At 39.9% G+C, this 20,340-nt stretch overlaps 1 pseudogene; it reads right to left on the bottom strand.

Annotated features, from left to right (window-relative positions):
* Positions 1–11,995: 11,995 nt before the first annotated feature.
* LOC147514062 (pentatricopeptide repeat-containing protein At4g22760 pseudogene) lies at positions 11,996–20,339 on the bottom strand (annotated as a pseudogene).
* Between the last annotated feature and the right edge of the window lies 1 nt (position 20,340).

Raw genomic sequence — 20,340 nt, 5'->3', positions numbered from 1 at the left:
CTTATCAAATTAACACAATTCAACTATGCGCTAATATAGAGTGTTAAAGGTATGGAGTATTTGATCACTACCTCAAGCTTTGCCATCCAATATTCTATATTAATTTGGTGGAGTGAAGCCATTTGCATTTTATGCTTTCTTGGTCGTTAAAAAACACAAGAGCGGCTATTGCTATATTCATGTTATGTAAAAACAAATAGTTTTGTTCACACAAAAAACAACTAGTCTAATTGGATAAGGGACTAAGCTTTCACCAGAGAGACTTGGGATCGAGTTGGAGCTGTGATGAAGTTGAAATATGTAGAACTGGTTTGTCTACCCAAGTCTGATTTCTTGAAGACATTTCACATTTGAGCTCATTTTTGCCCAACAAACCTAATAGCTCAAAAAACAACTAATCTCTTTTAATTTTCACTAGTATTTTGGTTTCATACATTTTTGTTGCTCATTGAAGTCAATTTTTCCGAGACTAGTTTATCCGAAACTTATCAAATTTACACAATTCGACTAACATACTATACTCACTAATATAGAATGTTACAGCTTGGGAGTTTATCGGCACGCGTGATGCACATGCTTCTTTCACACCTTTTTGTTGCTCATTGGAAGTTTCCAATACTAGTTTATCACGTTTCACTTATCAAATTAACACAATTCAACTACACACTAATATAGAATGTTAAAATTTTGGAGCACTCCCTGTAGCGCCCTAATTTTCTAAACAATTGAATATTCAGATAAAAGAACTTGATCCAAATATTCAACCATCTAATAAACCAAGATGTGAGCGGGTTTGACTCACACGAGTCCAAACTTGAACTAAAACATAACACAACCTCTGAACATCGCATTCTAAAAAAATAATCGGCAGAATTTCCTCTGTATTACCAACTTTTTATAAATTTAAAACCTGTCCTAACCTGAAAATCAAATAATATACTTCCATTTGATATATTAAAGAGTCGCGGTATTGACACCCTACTTTTTGGAATTGGCACCCCTTTAACCAATTCAAAAGTACTGGCACCCCTCCATTAATCACATAAAAAATACTCACTGCAAGAAGCTGCCGCAAAATCGCACAATCCACGGCATTGGGTTGCCACGTGATCCCATATCTCACAGAAGGTAGTTGTCATGGGTCATTTTTTCTTTTAAATTTTTTTTAATAGCCACAATAAAAAAAAAGTTAGTTGCCGCGAGATGGTTGTATTCACTAAAATGGAGTTTTTGCTTGTGTTAATTATCAAAAACTCTTCTTCATTAATTTGATCACAAATTTTTCTTATAGCATATGAAATATATTTGCTACGAGATAGCAAAATTATGCCTCGATTGTACATTTTTTTTGTTATGGTTTTGGTGTTGTTCTTAGAGTGTATAAAGAAATTTTAAAGAATAAAATGAGGTATCCATATGTCGTGTGTGTCAATACGCAAAATTTGAAGTGAAAAAAAACAAAAAACACAAAAAAAACGTTCCGCGGCAACACCCTGTCGTGGGATATAGGATCTCGCTGCAACCCAATGCTGTGGATTGTGCGATCTCGCGGCAACTACCTGCCATGGGATATGGGATCTCGCGGCAACCCGATGCTGTAGAACTATCAGGCATGTAGGGGTATAAAAGGACATATAAGGAATAACCATTATGATTTTACTTTTTGTTAAAGGGGTGCCAATCCCATAAAGTGGGGTGCCAATACCGCACCCCATATTAAAACCTCAATCGTAAACCTAACTACTAAAAGATATATTGATTCGTGGCACTGGCTATTTAACCATCTCGACAAATGCCAGTTAAATCAAATAGCTGCAGCGCCCCGAAACCAATCTTTTACCCAAGATCGGTACTTTACACCTAGACGCTAATCCACGTCATAATTTGTAACTAATATATGCATGCTAAGGTGGATTCATAATTAAAAACAAATAACATTATAACTAAATTATTACAACACAACTTAAAATGAATCAATTTGAAAATAAAATGAATAGGTAAAAGAATCGTTGTATCAATCAGAGTGCGCTTCATTCACGTTAAATTGTTCTTAACTTACACATACGCCCTTTCTTGTCTTATGGGGGCACCGGTTCATCCTTGTGAAGATACTCCAACGCCCAACATTGGATACATAGTCAAGATATAATAATCAACTTGAAATGAAATTGAATACAAAAGGCAAGGTTAACACGTACATTTAGCTGCTTAATAAAACTTACCATTTTTTTATTAAATCCTCGTAAGCGCATTGATTAACATAATCTCAAGAAAAGCGTTAGCATTCAATATAAATCAATATTTCCATGCCTAACACGTACAATTATATATTTCTCATGTCCCAATTCAACAGCGATAAAAGAATATTAAAACATTCGGTTCTCTTTCTCAAAGGGGTAGGGGTTTTCCTATGGAAGCGGCTGAGCCGGGTGGCTGCCTACATACCCATTTAGAGATCAAGCCAATCATAGTTCTCCTTTTGATAGGGTGTTTATATAGGAATGGATTAAGCCATTTCCGATGAGGAAGGCGGTGTGGGTTCCTCACTCATGTTCTAATTATGTAACGCCACTAATTAACCAATTTCCAACCTTGAATCCGTATTCCACATGGTATTTCACTTCACTTCTACTCATTTGAGGTCTTTCCCGAATCTCAAGCAAACAAACAAAAATCTCAATACCAATAAAAGAAGATTAATTCATTACTAATCTAACTAACATATATAGCTACGCTAGAAAAATCAAATGATAATTAATTAACTAGATAAGAGAATAATAAACAGAAAATGGCCTACGGTGGGTGGTTTGGCACGTTACATGTAACTGCTGGAGACGGCCTGACGCGTCTAAGCAAATGGCCTGCAACGGCCGGAGCGGCTTGTAGAGTGCCCTGGTACGGCTGCTAGTTACGCAGAAATTAATAAAGCATATCAATCAAATGATAAGGCTTGCACCATTAGTTAGCCAAATTCAATTACCTAGTTCCAGTCCAGCATGAAACTTCTTTACCATGTTCATATCTTTCTTACTTTATCTATTACTAATTATCAACCACACATGTATACATGTATAGATTTAAGCAAGTATAATATTCAAACTATTCAATAGCTCGACATGCCGTAAACATTCGAACCAAAGGATGATCGATATCAGGTGAGATTCCTCCTCTTTTTCTTCTAGCAGCCCTTTCTATTTTTCCATATGGAATCCTCCGATGAGTGAGGTCGTGACAATATCGTAGATTTCTTTTTTCATTCTCAAAACCCAGCTCCTCTCATCAGGCGTATCCCCTTTTTTTTTTCTCTATTTTCCCCAAAAGATCCCGTATTCCCGGGAGAAAAAGTGAGTGCTGCCAGTGTTTTTTCTTCCTTTCTAACTGTCAGTTCCCTTCCATTCCAAAGGAGGAGGTGTCCTCTCACAAATTACTCCCTTATATATATGAAGTTTCATGGTAAAGACGGAGCAACCCATTATATATGAACAGGCCCATATAATAGCATAAGCCGAAATAACCAAACAAGGCCAGTAATAAAACAAACCCAAGAATATAGCATGCTCAATTTTAATATAGAAGGCCCAATAAAATAGAATATGCACATTGATTTTTCTATCCAAGCCCACACAAATGCCCAATTCAAACAACTATCCAAATCTATATCCACACAAATGCCCAATTCAAACAACTATCCAAATCTATATCTAGGGATGTCCAAACGGGTATCTGATCCGGTCCGAACTCGACTTTTCCGGTTTTGAACGGGTATTGGGTTATCCGAACCTAGACCGGTTTTCAGCTAGTCGGGTTCGGAGTCGGATATTTTGTTGAAAAGTGTGACCAAACCCTATCCTAACCCTATATTTCGAGTACCCATCGAGCTCGAGTTCGGGTTTCGGGTAGAATAAAGCCCGGTATAAATAAAGAAAGAAGACAATAAGAAACTTTATTTGAAATATATATCTACATTTTATTTCTTCTTCGGCTATTCACCAATCCTTCAAACAAAATAAAACTTCTAATGAACTTGGAAGTAATTATCACATATACTTGGACATAATTATTTGATATGATTTAAAAATAGATAGACTCAAAATGAACTATAAACACATGATCACGTGCAATTATTGAAAAAATTGGAAATTCCGACATAAATTTTTTCATAATCCAATATATTAAATAACTCATCATTGTAAACATGAATGAGATCATAATCCAAATATTTATCAAACTCATTCTTTTATATGAGATTAGTAATATACAATTGAAACCGGATTTGGGGTTCTATTTCTGTCCGGGTTCGGTTTTGGGTTTTTTAGCCCTTTTAACAGGTTTATGGTTAAATTATCGGGCCGGTCCGGATTTAGAGAGTGTGACCAAACCCTACCCTATGTATTTCGGTTTGGGTTCAGGTTCGGGTTTTGTCGAGTTCAAATAGGGTTCGGTGCGGGTATTTTGTTCGGGTTTTGGGCGGGTTTCAAGTTTCGGACAATATGGACATCCCTATCCATATCAAACCCCGCCAAATATATACATGTTAAACCTCCGTCAACCGGATTCCAATTAATGATATAAATAATAAATTCACCCTAGATAATAACTACACATCAACTAATTATGTAAACCGCTTAACAATTTATTCGTGTCAAATACAACTATGCAAGTCCACATCAAAATCAATTAGAACAAGACAAGTCGAACACGTAATTTCTTACATAAATGTTGAAATAGAATAAAAAATGACCAGAATACCCGTTACTAAAATCCGGGTCATTACACTACCCGACTAAGCTTTGCCATCCAGTATTATGTATTATTTTGGTGGAGTGAAGCGGTTTGCACTTTGTGTTGTCTTTGTTAAAAAACCCAAAAGAGGCTGTTGATATTTCATGTTATGTAAAAACAATTAGCTTTGTTTACACAAAAAACAGCTAGCCTAGTTGGATAAGACACTTACTCTCACAGGTAGAAGCAAAGTCTCGCTTAGTGTCTGCAACGTCAGCACAAATATGAATTTCATTGTAAACCAACAAAAGTCTATGGCTCAATCCACATGGATATATGAAATCCTACTCATCAACTATGTTAATCTCTTCAAACCTCAAAGGTTTTTTATATCACTACTCCAGCTAAAAAGTCTGCTCTCTGTTTCAAGTTTTCTCTCTTTTCTCTCTATCTTCAACACTTCAACTTCTTTGTATACGGACTCTACAACTTTCTTCCTCTCTCAAGGTTTGTTCCTTCTCTCCACTATGGAACTTAACATCTGCTTGGAAAACATGAGTGAACTTGAAGAATCATTCCAAAGAGTGCTCTCTCACGGAACAAAGGTGACGAAACAAACTTCCCACAAGAAGTTTGGGATGAGCTTAGTTCGCGCATGGAAAAACACAAGTAGCCCCTGCGACTCTTAGGAGACAAACAAAGTCCAACCCAAGAAGATAATGGAGCTTATCCGTAACTTCGGGAAGTCCCAACAAGTAATGCTTTTGCGTTTTAGGTTATCATAACAAAGAGGACCCCTCTTTTGGCACAATTTGATGATTCGAGTGCACTTGTAGAGGTGAAAAAAAGACAACCTTGGACCATTGTGGGTAACCTTCTCGATAAAGGACTATGATCCACTCACCGATGTCTCACATATCCACTTTGATTCGGCTATTATCCGGGTCCAACTTCACAAGCTCCCTCCGGGCCTCATTAGTAGCAAAAAGCGGTCATGAACATCGCCATCGGCGGGAAGGATACTCCGGACACATATCGGGCATGTGTAGGTTATGCAAGGATTAAAGTGGAGGTCAATCCTCTTGTCCCGCTTTGTTTGGGAATTTCTCAAAGCTCCCAAATGGTAAGAAAACATTAGTTGTTTTTCGTTATGAGAAAAACAGTCCGATATGCTTCAAATGTGCAATGCTAGGCCATAACCGAAAATCAATGTCAAAACCCATTACAAAGGACAACCCATCCGGTTGTTATTGGTTCTTTGTCCGAGAAAATATGAGTTATGGTTCAAGCTAATCACATTAAACCATCGCCTAGATGGAAAAAAGAATCACGGAAATCGGTTTGAGCGTGAAAAAAAGATGCATCGGTGACTCGTTTAGCCCGGCCGCGAACCTATTGCAAAGATTTGGATGAAGCGGTGATCCGGAAGGTAGCAAGATCGAAACAATCGATCGCGGAGCATCAAATCGATCTCTCCATTTTTGAACCGTTGAATGAAGCATGTTAAGGAAAATCCAACATGATGTTAAGATTCGGAGACTCCTTCCACGAAAAAGCTGAAATCATTCCCCGAGTTGGTTAGTCCTATCAACAAAGAAGTGCACCCCGGAGAAAAGGCGATGTTGATGCCACATGACACAACAACCAAGGCCCCTAGTCAATGTGTACTATCGGCAAAGGATACAAACACTTTTGTTTTTGGTGAGTCCACCCCTTTGTCCAAGGCCGAGGCAAATTTTCAACCGATAAGTCGAGCCTTACGAAAAAAAGGGTCGTAACTATGGTAGCCGGAGAGCTGTCAACTCTCCTAATAAGACTCCAAAAGACATATGGTCCCCTAAACCAACCCGAACAAAGGAAGCCCTTGGGCCCTCGAGCCAAATGGAATCAAAATCCTTTACAAATGGGCCTCATAGCAAATCCTAGCCCATTAAGTCATGTTTGCCCAACCAATTCTAGTATGGCCTCAAATCTCTCTGAACAATCGAATAGACAATCTCTTACCCCCAAGTCCTCTCTCCTCTCTCCATCTCCATCGCCACCACCACCCTATATCCCAACCTAACAAAAATATTTCCTCAAGACCACCTCGTTTCTTAGTCACTCCGGGGCAAGATCATTGGGAGATAACCCCAATCAGCGTGCCCAAATGACATGGGACATAAAAATTGTGGGCAGCCCGGTCGTTATGACTATTTGCCACCCATTCAAGCAAAGGTTGCAAATTGAGAACATTGTGCAGAGTGCAAGAGGCGGATTACACCATCATGGGAGCATGTTGAACCCGATGGCTAGTGGGAACAAAGGAGCCACTATTATACTCAATTTTGGACAACCGGGTTTGCCTATTTTTGTTACTTTAATTCTTTTTTCCTTTGCAACATACCGTATATATGAGGTCCCTTTGTTTTAGACTCTTAATTGAACATAATGTCTTTAGCTTTGACCCGGACCATGTTTAAATAATTACAAAACCTTGACGGACTTTGAACAATATGAGTGCAAACTCTTAAAGGTATACAACTTATTACTCTTTAAGGACTCTTTCTATTTGGGCCATTCTCATCGTAGAGAAGGTTGATGCCCAATATGTTTTAATGTTGACTAAGATATTTTGTAGGGAAAGCTTCCTCATCACACAAGATTGCTCCAAGTATTGTTTTAAAATGCTTATTAGTTGGTTTCACTATCATAAATATACTTGTTTCCCAAATTTTTAGGAATGCGTGCAGATTTTTGGTTTTAATCGGGCATGTATTACGCTTTATTACATTTTCTATTAATTCCCTCATCATGGTTATTGTTGTCTACAATATAGAGAGCAACATCTCGCCGAGTGTTTTTGGGGTTCATGTTTGTTGGTACTTTTTGTCTGGTTTGAGGCTTTGGCAAACATACCATTCCTCCCGGCACTGTGTTTCTTTTATATTGGCGGGCTCGTGGAAAGCCCCCGCCAAGAGCAATGAGTATCTTTGCGTGGAATTGTCGCGGAAGTGGGACTTCTGCGACAATTCGTGAAATTCAAACACACATGAGCTCAATCAAACCCGATATTTGTTTCTTGTCCGAGACAAGGGTTGATGCCTCAACTAGTCTCGACAGATTCTCTCCTCTCGGTTTTCAACACTCGTAAACTTTCCGCTAATGGACGAAGCGGTGGTCTTTGGCTTGGTTGGAATACCAATATAAATCTTGAGGTTCTTTACTCTGCGCGAGCTACATTCTTTGCCTTGTAAAAAAATAATCCCACCCCGCACCGACCGGTTATGCACTTTCGTCTACGGACATCCTGATCAATCTCGTCGAGCAGAACTTTGGAATAGCTTCACTGATCTTGCTGCTAATCATAATTATCCATGGCTCATTGTCGGGGATCTAAATGAAACAACATGTCAAGAAGAAAGATCCGGGGAACCCCTTTCGTGTCTGGCCAAGGTCGTTCATTTCATGCAATTTATGTTCTCGGCTGATTTTATGGATCTAGGTTTGAAGGAGTACCCTTCACATGGTCAAACAAGAGATTCAAGAATAATGGAGTTGATCTTATAAAAAGAGACTAGATAGAGCTATTGTCAACACGGAATGGAGAACTCTCTTCCCAAATGCTAGAACAAGAATTTGCCGATCATCAAAATCGACCATGGGCCTATAGTTGTGCACCTTAAACCGCGATACACCCCCGCGACCCAAACCTTTTCACTTCCAATCGATGTGGGCAAATGAGCCGGGCTGTAAAAATGTGATCTCCAAAGCCCGGAACACTCATTCACAAGGATCTCAACCTTATCGTTTTTGTACTAAGTGAAAAAAAAAAGTAAAGTGATCTCAAAAGGTGGAATAAGGATGTTTTTGGAAATATCCACTATCGGATTAAGAGATTAAGAGAAGAGATAAAGAAGTGTCACCAAACCCAAGATCTAGCCCTTCCCTCGAAAAGTAGGCTTACGGAAGAAGCTTAACCAAGCGATGCGGCTTGAAGAAAAGTTATGGAGAGACAAATCAAGGGATACTATGCTACAATGGTGGACGCCGCGAACTCTCGATATTTTCACCTATCAGGTTGTTAGAAGAAATCGTATTGAGATTAACAAGTTGAAAAGACGGATGGAACTTGGGCGAAGACCGACATGCTCTCAGTACTGTCATTGAAGAACACTTTAAAAATCTTTTCACCTCGTCGAACCCTGTTAGCAAAATAAACGAGCTCAACATCATTGACCCTGTTATTACCAACGATGATAACGAGGGCCTAATCAAAGAGATCACCTTAGATGAAGTCAAAGATGCTCTTCTCTATGGACCCTCACAAAGCACCGGAGCCCGGATGGCTTTACCCCGTTATTTTATCAGAAATTCTGGGATATCATCCACCCTGATCTTCTAAACACCATCAAAAGCTTCATGAACTCTGACCACCTCCTGACTGAGATAAACCACACAAATATCACCCTAATCCCTAAATGCCGTAAAACCGTAAACTCTTGACCATTTCCGTCCCATTAGCCTATGCAATGTTAGCCTTAGAATTATCACAAAAATTCTTGCAAACCGCATCAAACCTCTCCTCGAAAAGTTTATATCCCCATCCCAGAGTGCTTTTGTAAAAGGAAGACAAATTTTTGACAATATTGTCATTGCTCATGAGGTAGTCAGAACTTTGAAAAGGAAAAAAGGCGCTTCAAACTGTATGGCTATAAAGTTAGACCTAAGCAAAGCTTTTGACAGAGTAGAATGGGATTTCCTATTGGATACCATGGAAGCCCTGGGTTTCTGTGAAAAGTGGAGAAATTGGGTAAACCAATGCATCTCTACCACTTCTCTCTCCTTCAAGCTCAATGGGTCACCTACAGGCTTTCTCAAGCCAGAGAGAGGCATCCGACAAGGAGATCCGCTTTCACCTTTCCTTTTCATCATCTGCATGGAAGTTCTATCAAGGCTTCTCACCAAAGCCGAGAAAGAAAAGAAAATACATGGAGTAAAGATCAGCCGAGCCACACACCTATATCTCACCTCCCTTTTTGCCGATGATGCTTCATCTTTTGCAGAGCAAACCTCTCCGAGACAAATCACCTTAAAGATATTTTGGAGACCTTTAAAAATGTGTCCGGGCAGGAGATAAACTTCCAAAAGTCGGGTATTCTCTTCAGCCGCAATACTCACCACTCGAACAAACAAGATCTCAAAAACATCCTAGAGATTGAAAAAACAATCACCCATGAAAAATATCTCGGTGCACCCTTGATTCTCGGAAGAAAAAGTGGAATTGAGTTTGATGAAGTCATACAAAGGGTTCTTCAAAGAATGGAAGGGTGGAGAGCTAAACTCCCGTCCCAAGCGGGAAGCTTACCCTCATTAAAGCCGCCACCTCGGCCTATACCCCTCTCACCTTATGTCCTGCTTTTCCCATTACCAACATCGACTTGCAATACCTCGGACTCTCTCAATGCAAATTTCTTTTGGGGAAAACAAAAGAAAACACAAACAAGATCCATTATATATCTTTGGAACAAGATTTGCCACCCAAAATCAAGTGGAGGACTTGGAATCGAATTGCCTCAAGACCACAATACCGCTTTTACAAGCAAAGTTATTTTGGAGAATTGTAAAAGAACCGGACAAACCGTGGGCCTCTAGTCTCTTAAAGAAATATGCAAGAGGAAAACCGATCCTTTTCGCTAAATGCCCAAAGGGTGCCTCAAAGATCCGAGAGGCATTATAAAGGCAAAGAGACGAAATTCTTCCTCAATTATCTTTGGCATATCGGATCAAGAAATGATATAGACATATGGCTAGATCCCCCGGATACCTACTCGCCAAATAAAAAACCTTTTGGTCCTCCAATCCAAACAACGCTTACAAAGAGAGTTGCAGATCTTATAGACCCAAACAAAACCGCGACTGAAAAATGAATATTCCCGATACCCTCTTTCTCCCCAACATTGTCGGGGAGATCTTGAAAATACTGGCTCGGTCGAGCGAACATGTAGACACCCATCGGATGGACAAGGGAACAAAATGGGGAACTCGGTGTCAAATCGTGTACAAATATCTCAAAGACAAAACACATCGACAACGAGCAAAATCAACAACTCACGGAAAAAGATCCGGAATATTGATACGCCTAGAAAAGAGTAAAGTTGTTCCCTCGAAAGTTTCATCACAAACAAGCGACCCTCCCTACACGAGAGAACCCGAGGAATAGGACTATTACCAACTCCAAGAACTTGCCCCAGCGGTGCAACAACCTGTGGAATCTAATTCTCACGCGACTCTTCCATTGCAATATGCTCGGACACATCCGGTATGCTTCTAAACTTTCCATTTAAACTGACCTCCGGAACCAAAAGATTCAATCGGCTCTATTATTAGTACTATTTGTTCTAACCTACATGATAAAACTATTTTCTGAAAACACGATGAGTAATTTCGCCACTACTATGTTTTCCATTTGGATTAGTAGAAATGACCTTGTTTTCACCAAAACAAACAAATGTCTCCAACATTATATGTAGAGCTGAAACTTTCATTACTAACAAGTGAAAAACCCTTTTCCAAAACAATCATTTACAATGTGGCCTCAAATAAACAACAATTGGCATTACCTCACCACGGATGCCTCTTGGGATTATAACACAAAGCAAGTAGGAATAGGTTTTGCTTTTATGGAATAACTTTGGTTATTGTATTGGTGCAGGACACAGTAGAGACAATGACCTCGAGAGAAGAGGCGAGGAGGCACGAGCTATCCGAGGAGGACTAGACTGACTCGACATTTGCAGATCCGATGTCTCGCCATTTTGACGGACTGCAAAAATTTAGCTGAAATGTTGGAAAAGAGGAGAACAAGCTTATCTTGGGGAGCTACCTCAATAGCACATGATATTTATGCTTGTATCTCATTGTTGGATGACTGTCATTTTCATTTTATTCGTAGAGACTCAAATTTTGTTGCTCATGCACTAGCTAGTAGAGGAAGGAGAGCTCCCCCATTTTTTAGCTTGAACCCACCTACGGCTAGGTCTCTGATTCACTTGTCCGTAGATGAAAACTCTGTAGGAAGCGCTTCCTAAATTTTTTGGAAGTGGTTTTTCCTTTTATATATATAAAAAAAAAAAAAAGAACAAACCCACCTAAGTCTGATTTCTTGAAGACATTTCACATCTGAGTTCCTGTGCAATAACAAGGTTAGAGAGATTCATTTCTGTCCTAAATTGATATCAGGTGGAATCAATAGAGTACGGACTACAGACTCCACCTACAGTACACCTAGAAGGAAGAGGGAAAACACTAAAATCCTTGCATTGTTAGAACCTGTTTAGCATATACACCATGGATACTAATAAGTTGTACAAAGTAACTTTACAAATACTATTTTCAAAGAGGAATCGCAGACTCCAGCTGACTAGGATTTCCGCCACTTCTTTTCAAACTCCGAATAAGGACGTTCAGTAACAAACTGGGTATCCATTGGATAACCCAATGATGCTCGGACCATCACTTGATGGGGCCAACTTATTTAAGATCTAACAAATGAGTTCCAGGTTATAGCTTCTGCATCAGTTTGAATGTTTGATTTAGCCGTTCTGATCGTATGCAAATAATAATCAGAAAACCCCACTCGTCCAGCTTTTAATCATAGCTCCCGTTTGGGAAAGGCTAAGAGACTTCCCGAATGAAGGCTGGGTTACGGAAGTATATCTTCAAACAAATAGAAGCTAGTAATCTGAAACTCTGTATCCACACTTTCAAGTTGATTCCATCCAGCTACGACCAGGTGTCTTGGTCAAACTTCGTTTCCTCCATTTTTCTCAATCTTTTTGCATCGTCCCATCTTTCAGCAGAAGCATAGATATTAGCTAGAAGAGAGCAGTACCCACTTGAGTCTGGCTCCATCTCAATGCAATGTTGAGCAGCAATTTCACCCAGCTCAACATTACTGTGTAACCGACAAGCAAGAAGCAAGGCTCCCCAAACACCTACATTAGGTCGCATTGGCATACTCTTTATCAATCCATGTGCCTTGTCCAACCGTCCAGCCCGACCAAGAAGATAAACCATGATGCCATAGTGATCCGCTGAGGGCATGAGTCCATGCTCAGTCATCGAAGAAAAGCATTTGTACCCTTCTTCAACCAGTCCAGCATGGTTGTAAACAGTTAAAATTCCGGTATAAGTAATTGAATTTGGCCTAATTTTAGCAGTTGTCATCTCTCTGAAAAGTCTAATTGCTTCAAAAGCTTTACCATTTATGCCACATCCGAATATCAATGCACTATATGCAACCACATCTTTCTTTTTCAAGCCATGAAATAGCTCATATGCCTTCTCAATGTTACCACATTTAGCATACAAGTCGACTAGAGCAGTAGCCAGGTGATCATCCAATTCAACCCCGATTTTACTCAAATAAGTCTCTATCCATAACCCGAATTTCAAGTCTCCCAACTGAGAACACGCAGATATAGCACGGTCAAATATCATTTCATCAGGCTGCACACTTACATTGTGGTTCCTCATTAAATTAAAAAGCTGAAGAGCTTCCTTCGGTCTACTATTCTGAGCATAACATGCAATCATAGCATTCCAAGACAACAAATCCTTTTCACCCATCTGATCAAAGAGCTCAGAAGCCGAATTAACATCACCACTCCTTGAATACCCAAATGTCATTGTTGGGGTTAATACAAATACCAATTGATCCCCACTACACAAATAACTTGTACTAGGACCAACAACAATCACCAGACAACAATCTAAATATCAACTACAACTTAGCTAACATGCCCAACAATGTAAAGAGAAAAACAAACATACTACAACACAAAGATATATCGTGGTTCAGCCAATGTTGTCTATTTTCACAAGAGCTAATCCTTTTATAAAGTAGGAAGGAAAATTATAATCACTCTTTTCAGTCTCTTACCTTACTAGATCACTCTTCTCTCTTTACAGGCTTGTCTCTCTGTAAAGGTTATCTCTTAATCTTGATTGCTTTCAAGATTGGGTTTGCTCTTTCTTGTGTTACCTTGGTCCGTGTTGCTTAGGTTTTCCAAAACCTTGTTTCGTTTATATAGTAACCCACAATCTCGCGGTTACTGTAGCAACCAGAAACTATGAAAATAGACATGGGAGCGGGCGCACCTTGGACAAGGCCAATATCGAGCGCACGCGCCCTCAATGTACTTTAAGTTGTTCACGACATGGCGCCTTGAGCAAGGCCAAATTGAGCGCGCGCGCTCAGTCTTCTTCACGCAAACTGAACTTCTTTTTCTCTCCTCATGTGAGAGATATTTCTAATAATCTCCCTCTCCCGAATAGTAAGGGGGGATACCTCCATGCAATTTCCAAATCAACAGGAATAGTCTGCTACCATTTCGACGGTAGCACAACAAACATCAAACTTACCTTTCGGTAAGACTTTGGTCATCATATCCGACCCGTTCTTGTCGGTATAGATCTTCTCAATACACAAATGCTTGTCTTTGAGTACTTTTCTAATCCAATGATAACGCACATGTATGTGCTTGGATCTAGAATGAAAACTCGAATTCTTGCTCAAATAGATGGCGCTCTGATTGTCACATAGAACTACAAACTGTTTCTGCTTTAGCCCTAATTTATCGAAGAATCTCTTCATCCATAGTATCTCTTTACAACACTCAGTGGCTGCAATATACTCGGCTTCTGTAGTGGAGAGGTCAACACACTTTTGCAACTTAGAGTGCCAAGAAACTGCTCCCCCTACAAAAGTAACCAAATAACCGGAGGTGGACTTCATCGAGTCAACATCACCTGCCATGTCTGCATCAGTGTAGCCTTCAAATAAGGGCTTACTTCCACCAAAACACAAACACAATTTGGAAATGCTCTTGAGATATCTCAATATCCACTTAACACCTTTCCAATACTCCTTACCCGAATTTGACAGAAATCGGATTACAACACCAATGGCGAAAGCAATATCCGATCTTGTACACACCATTGCATACATCAAGTCCGCATCGCGGATGCATACGTAATCTTTTCCATCCGACTCGCTTCATGCTCACCCTTTGGACACATCTCTTGGTCATGCGGGAACGGCTACCAAGCGGATTAACCGATCGGGTTTTTGATTCATGTCAATATCTTCAACACCTTCTCAATATAGCTTTCTTGAGAAAGCCACAACTTCCCACTCTTTCTGTCACAAGTGATCCGCATCCCAAGTATCTGCTTTGTTTGACCCAAATCCTTTATCTCAAAGGACTTACTCAAGTCTTTCTTTAGCTTGGATATCTTGTTGATGTTCGGGTCAACTATCAACATATCATCCACATATAACAAGAGCACTATGAAATCCCCATCTGGAAATTTCTGAACAAACACACAATGATCGGAAGCAGACTTCTTGTATTCTTGCTTCGCTGTAAAGGAATCAAACTTTATATACCACTGTCTCGGTGCCTGCTTCAACCCATACAAGCTCTTTATCAGCTTGCATACTAGGTATTCCTTACCTTTGATCTCAAAATCCTCGGGTTGGTCCATGTAGACATCTTTTTCAAGGTCTCCATGAAGAAAAGCTATCTTAACATCTAGCTGCTCAACCTCCAGGTCCATACTTGCAGTCATACCCAATACCACCCGGATAGAAGTCATCTTCACTACAGGAGAGAAAATCTCATCAAAGTCAATGCCTTTCCTTTGACCAAATCCCTTCACAACAAGGCGAGCTTTGTGCCTTGGGTGTGGATTATTCTCCTCATGCATGACTTTGTAGATCCACTTATTCTTGAAAAAATTTCTTCCTTCCGGTTTCTGAACTAACTTCTAAGTGTGATTCTTATGCAAAGAATCTATCTTATCATGCATGGCCTTCAACCACTTTTCTTTGTCTGTACCTTCAAAAGCCTCTTGATAGTACATAGGTTCTCCACTATCAGATATTAAAATATACGTATGTGGTGGATACCTGGTTGAAGCTTGTCTCTCTCTGTCTGACCTCTTTGCCCCATTTGCTGGTTCCTCAAGAGGATGCACTTCTGCTTGCTCTGGTGGTGGTTCATGCGCTTCATCTGTATATTCTATATCAATAGGTTCTATCCCATCATGAGCAATAGGATTCTCATCATGAGCTTCAAGCCCATGGTTCTCTCTCGTGATTCTCAATGCCTTCCTCGTGACGCTCCACAAGTTAGAACTTCTAGTTCTGAATCAACAAGATCATTAGTGAAAACTTGTAGCTTCTCACCCTCCTCGAAATCTGCTATGGTTTGGTCTTCCAAGAACACAACATCTCGACTTCGGATTACCTTCTTGTTAATTGGATCATAGAGTTTGTAACCAAACTTCTCATCCCTATAACCAAGAAAAATGCACTGCTTGGCTTTGTCATCAAGCTTTGATCTCTCATCTTTCGAAATATGCACAAATGCCCTGCACCCAAATACCCTCAAGTATCCATAATCAACATCTCTACCTGACCATACTCTCTCTAGATAATCACTATTCAGAGGCTTTGACGGCGATAGGTTGATCACATGCACGTCTATATGCATTGCTTTTACCTAGTAGATTTTAGGTAACTTAGAGTGAGACAGCATGCATCTCATCCTCTCTACAATGGTATGATTCATCCTCTCGGCTATACCATTTTGCTGCGGAGTTTTGGGAATGGTATGCTCATAACAAATCCCATGACTCTTGCAATACTCTTCAAACAGCACAATGTACTCACCCCCATTATCTGAGCGAATACACTTCAAAAGCTTCCCTGTCTCTCTTTCCACTATGCTATGCAATTTCTCAAACATGCCAAGTACTTCATCCTTGGTCTTCAGACTATATGCCCATGCCTTTCTCGACGCATCATCAATGAAGGTCACAAAGTATAAAGCTTCCCCGTGGGACTTTACTTTTATAGGACCACATAAATCTGTGTGCACTAGTTCAAGGACGTTGTCCTTTTTGTGAGACGGGAATCTTTGGAAAGACACTCTGTATTGCTTTCCTACCAAACAATGAGTACATCTATTTAAATGTGTACCTTTGATGTCTGGCAAAGCCTTTTGCTTGGCAAGAACTTCTATCCCTTTTCGCCCATATGACACAGTCTCTTGTGCCACAGTTCGGATGAAGCTTCTTCTTCTACCGCATTTACTTCTGCTTTACACAAACTACCCCGTTACCAAACGAGTTTAGAAAGCCATCATCATCTAACTTCCCATCGGAAATTAGGCTTAGCCAAATGTCAGGGACATGTCTTACATCTTTGAGTGTCAAGGTATATCCGACATTGGTTTCTATATGAACATCCCCAATGCCTGCAATCTTCGAGACTCCACTGTTGCCCATCTTCACTTCACCATATTCACCACGGTACCGTAGGTGAAGAATTAATCCGTGGTAGTATGGACGACGGATAGGATGCTCCCTCGTATCTATCACCCACTCAGATCTCGCATGAGGTACTAAGACAACACTCACCAGAATCTGACACAATTCCTACTAGACCATCATCAACTAGTGCAGTAGTATCTCTGCCTGAGTTTCCGTTCCTCTTTACCATATCTTTAGGTACATAGTTATTCTTCTTATCCCTCTTCAGTGTTCTGCACTCATACCTAAAGTGACCCTTGGTGGCACAATAATAACATTGCCTCTCGCCTTAGAGTTCTAGCTTCACCCCTAGATTTGCTTCGTATCAACTCTAGAAAGAGATAGTTTTTCGCCCTTCCTCTCCCCGTTTCTCGTGACTGGGATCTCTCGAGGAGAGAAGCTGCTTCTTGAACTCCTTCTAGTCTCCTCATTCAACAAAGACGTGGTAGCCATCTCCATGAAAATGATTCCATCCTTAGCTGATCCGTGTAGAGAAACTGCAAACGTCTCCCAACTTTCGAGTAGAGAGTTTAATAGAAACAAAGCATCAACTTCGTCTCCCATATTAATCTTCATCAAATGCAACTGATTGATGGTATTATGTACTTCATTAAGATGCTCAGACATTAAAGAATCTTCTTGGTATTTCGTGTTGGCAAACTTCTTAACGAGCAACACTTTGTTTCCGCCCGACTTCTTCTCATAGAGGTTTTCGAGTTTCTTCCACAAACCAAAAGTTGTAGTCTCTTAGGATACATGGTGAAAGACACTGTCGTCAATCCATTGTCGAATGTACCCAATTGTTTTTATGTTAAGCTTGCTCCACTCAACCGCAGCAACCGATTCCGGTTTTTCTCCTCCATTCTTAATGGGTTGTGCCAAATCCTTGCAATAGAGCAAGTCTTCCATCTTGGCTTTCCAAATGGTATAGTTCTTTTTTATTCAAACTAGTCATGCGAGTGTTCACGGAATGGTCCATCTCTACAAGTTATTTTCAACTCAAACCTCCTCTCAGGAATTTGCTCAAACACCTTCTGAGCTAGCTTTGGATAACACCCTAGGTTAATCTAATTTTGGCTCTGATACCACTTGTTAGGGTTAATACCAATACCAATCGATCCCCACTACACAGATAACTTGTATTAGGACCAACAACAATCACTAGACAACAATCTAAATATCAACTACAACCTAGCTAACATGCCCAACTCTCTAAACAATTATTAACAACAGATAATAATGTAAAAAGAAGAATAAGCATACCACAACACAAAGATATACTGTGGTTCGGCCAATGGTGCCTTCTTCCACAAGAGCTAATCTTTATATAAAGTGGAAAAAAAAGATTACAATCACTCCTTTCAATCTCTCACCTTACTAGATCACTCCTCTCTCTTTACAGGCTTGTCTCTCTATAAATATTATCTCTCAATCTTTATTGCTTTCAAAATTGGATTTTCTCTCTCTTGTGTTGCCTTGGTTCGTGGTGTTTAGGTTTTCCAAAACCTTGTTTCTGTTTATATAGTAACCCGCAATCTCGCGGTTACTGTAGCAGCTAGAAACTACGAAAATAGACATGGGCGCGGGCGCGCCTTGGGCAAGGCCAATGTCGAGCGTGCACGCCCTCAATGTACTGTAAGTTGTTCACGACATGGATGCGGGCGCTTTGAGACTAAGCAAGACTAAACCGAAGGCCGACTTTCTTCACGCAAACTGAACTTCTTTTTCTCTCCTGCGAGGGATAACTCCAACAATTATTGGAACCCAAGAAACATTGCTTCTCTTCGGCATCTCATTAAACAACTTCCTTGCCTCTTCCATGTTTCCACAATCAGCATACCCACTAATCATTGAATTCCAAGAAGCAGAATTCCTGTCTGGCATCTGCGCAAACAAATGATTCGCCCTTTCAAAATCCCCCGCTTTTGCATACCCCAAAATCATCGAATTCCAAATAACGACGTCCTTAATCGGAATCTTATCAAAAATACCACGAGCCTTACATAACTCCCCAGCTTTCAAAAACCCAAAAAGAATCGACTAATCGAGTTCCAGGAAACTACATTCTTCTCTGGCATCTCATTAAACACTTTTCAGCAGTTTCATATCATCCAACTTTGAGTAAAAATCAAGAAGAGACGCTTGAACATAAACATCTGAACAATACCCATACTTAACAACCTGACAATGTATTGATACACCAAATACCTTGTCAAACATTCGAGCACACGCCATTCGAACGTAAAGTGCAATGGCATCTTTGAACCAACCATGTTGCGAGAAGTAACGAATGGCAGTAGCCCATGTGAATTCATCTGGTGTTGGCAATTGGCGGGTGTACTGAAAGCTAGCTGTAGAAGATGTACCGTTGGTGAGGATTTGTTTAATTTGGTTGAAAGTTTTGGATTTAGTGAACAGTGTTTTCAGTCCTGACTTCTGAGACCAGATTTTTAATTTGTTTAATTTGATTAGACCCAATAACCGTGACGTGAGGACTTGGAAAATATCGTCAGTCTACGACGTTCTTTCTTCATAATCATGCATGTCGGTACATTTTGAGTTTCTGGCTGTCAATAAGCAGATATGATTCGAATTTTTATTTGAGGACAAAATAGAAAAAAGAAGGAAAGCTGAAAAAGGAAAAGTCAGTTGAAGTACGTACACTCGAAACTTGGATCGATCCGCATGATGTCTACTGTGGTACTGTTTGCTTTTTACTTAATGCCAAAAGTTGTCGGAAATATAGAAAAATACTCGAGAGACTCTAGTCTCAATCGACCATAGATCGACTGAGCGAGTCCTATAGCTACCATTAGGTTACTACAAAGTCTACAATGATCTTATGATCTAGTGCACAGAATGATATCCAGTCAAGGGAACATGTTAAATAAATGAGCAACTTAAGCAATCAGGTTGGTGTAAAAAATGAAAGATAGAAACAATGTTGCTGTTCGTGAGCTGATATGCTGTAAAAAATGAAAGGTAGAAACAATGTTGCTGTTCGTGAGCTGATATGCTCAGTCCGTCAACTTCACTGATATATTCATGAACTTGACGCGTCCAAGTGTACTTGATATGCAATTAAAGTCTAACAAGTGATTCGATGAGACATATCATTAAGATGACCAAGAATTTAAATAAAAATTTATTAAACCATAATAGTCTCACACTCTCACATATCTAAATCCTGGAGACGATAAAATTGCAGCTAGTTTGTCGATCATCCCCACCCCGTATACATCCAAATGTAGGAGCATC

The sequence above is a fragment of the Coptis chinensis genome, chromosome 3 (assembly GCF_015680905.1).
Source record: "Coptis chinensis isolate HL-2020 chromosome 3, ASM1568090v1, whole genome shotgun sequence".
NCBI lineage: Eukaryota > Viridiplantae > Streptophyta > Magnoliopsida > Ranunculales > Ranunculaceae > Coptis > Coptis chinensis.
This window is presented reverse-complemented; position numbering and strand designations above follow the sequence as displayed.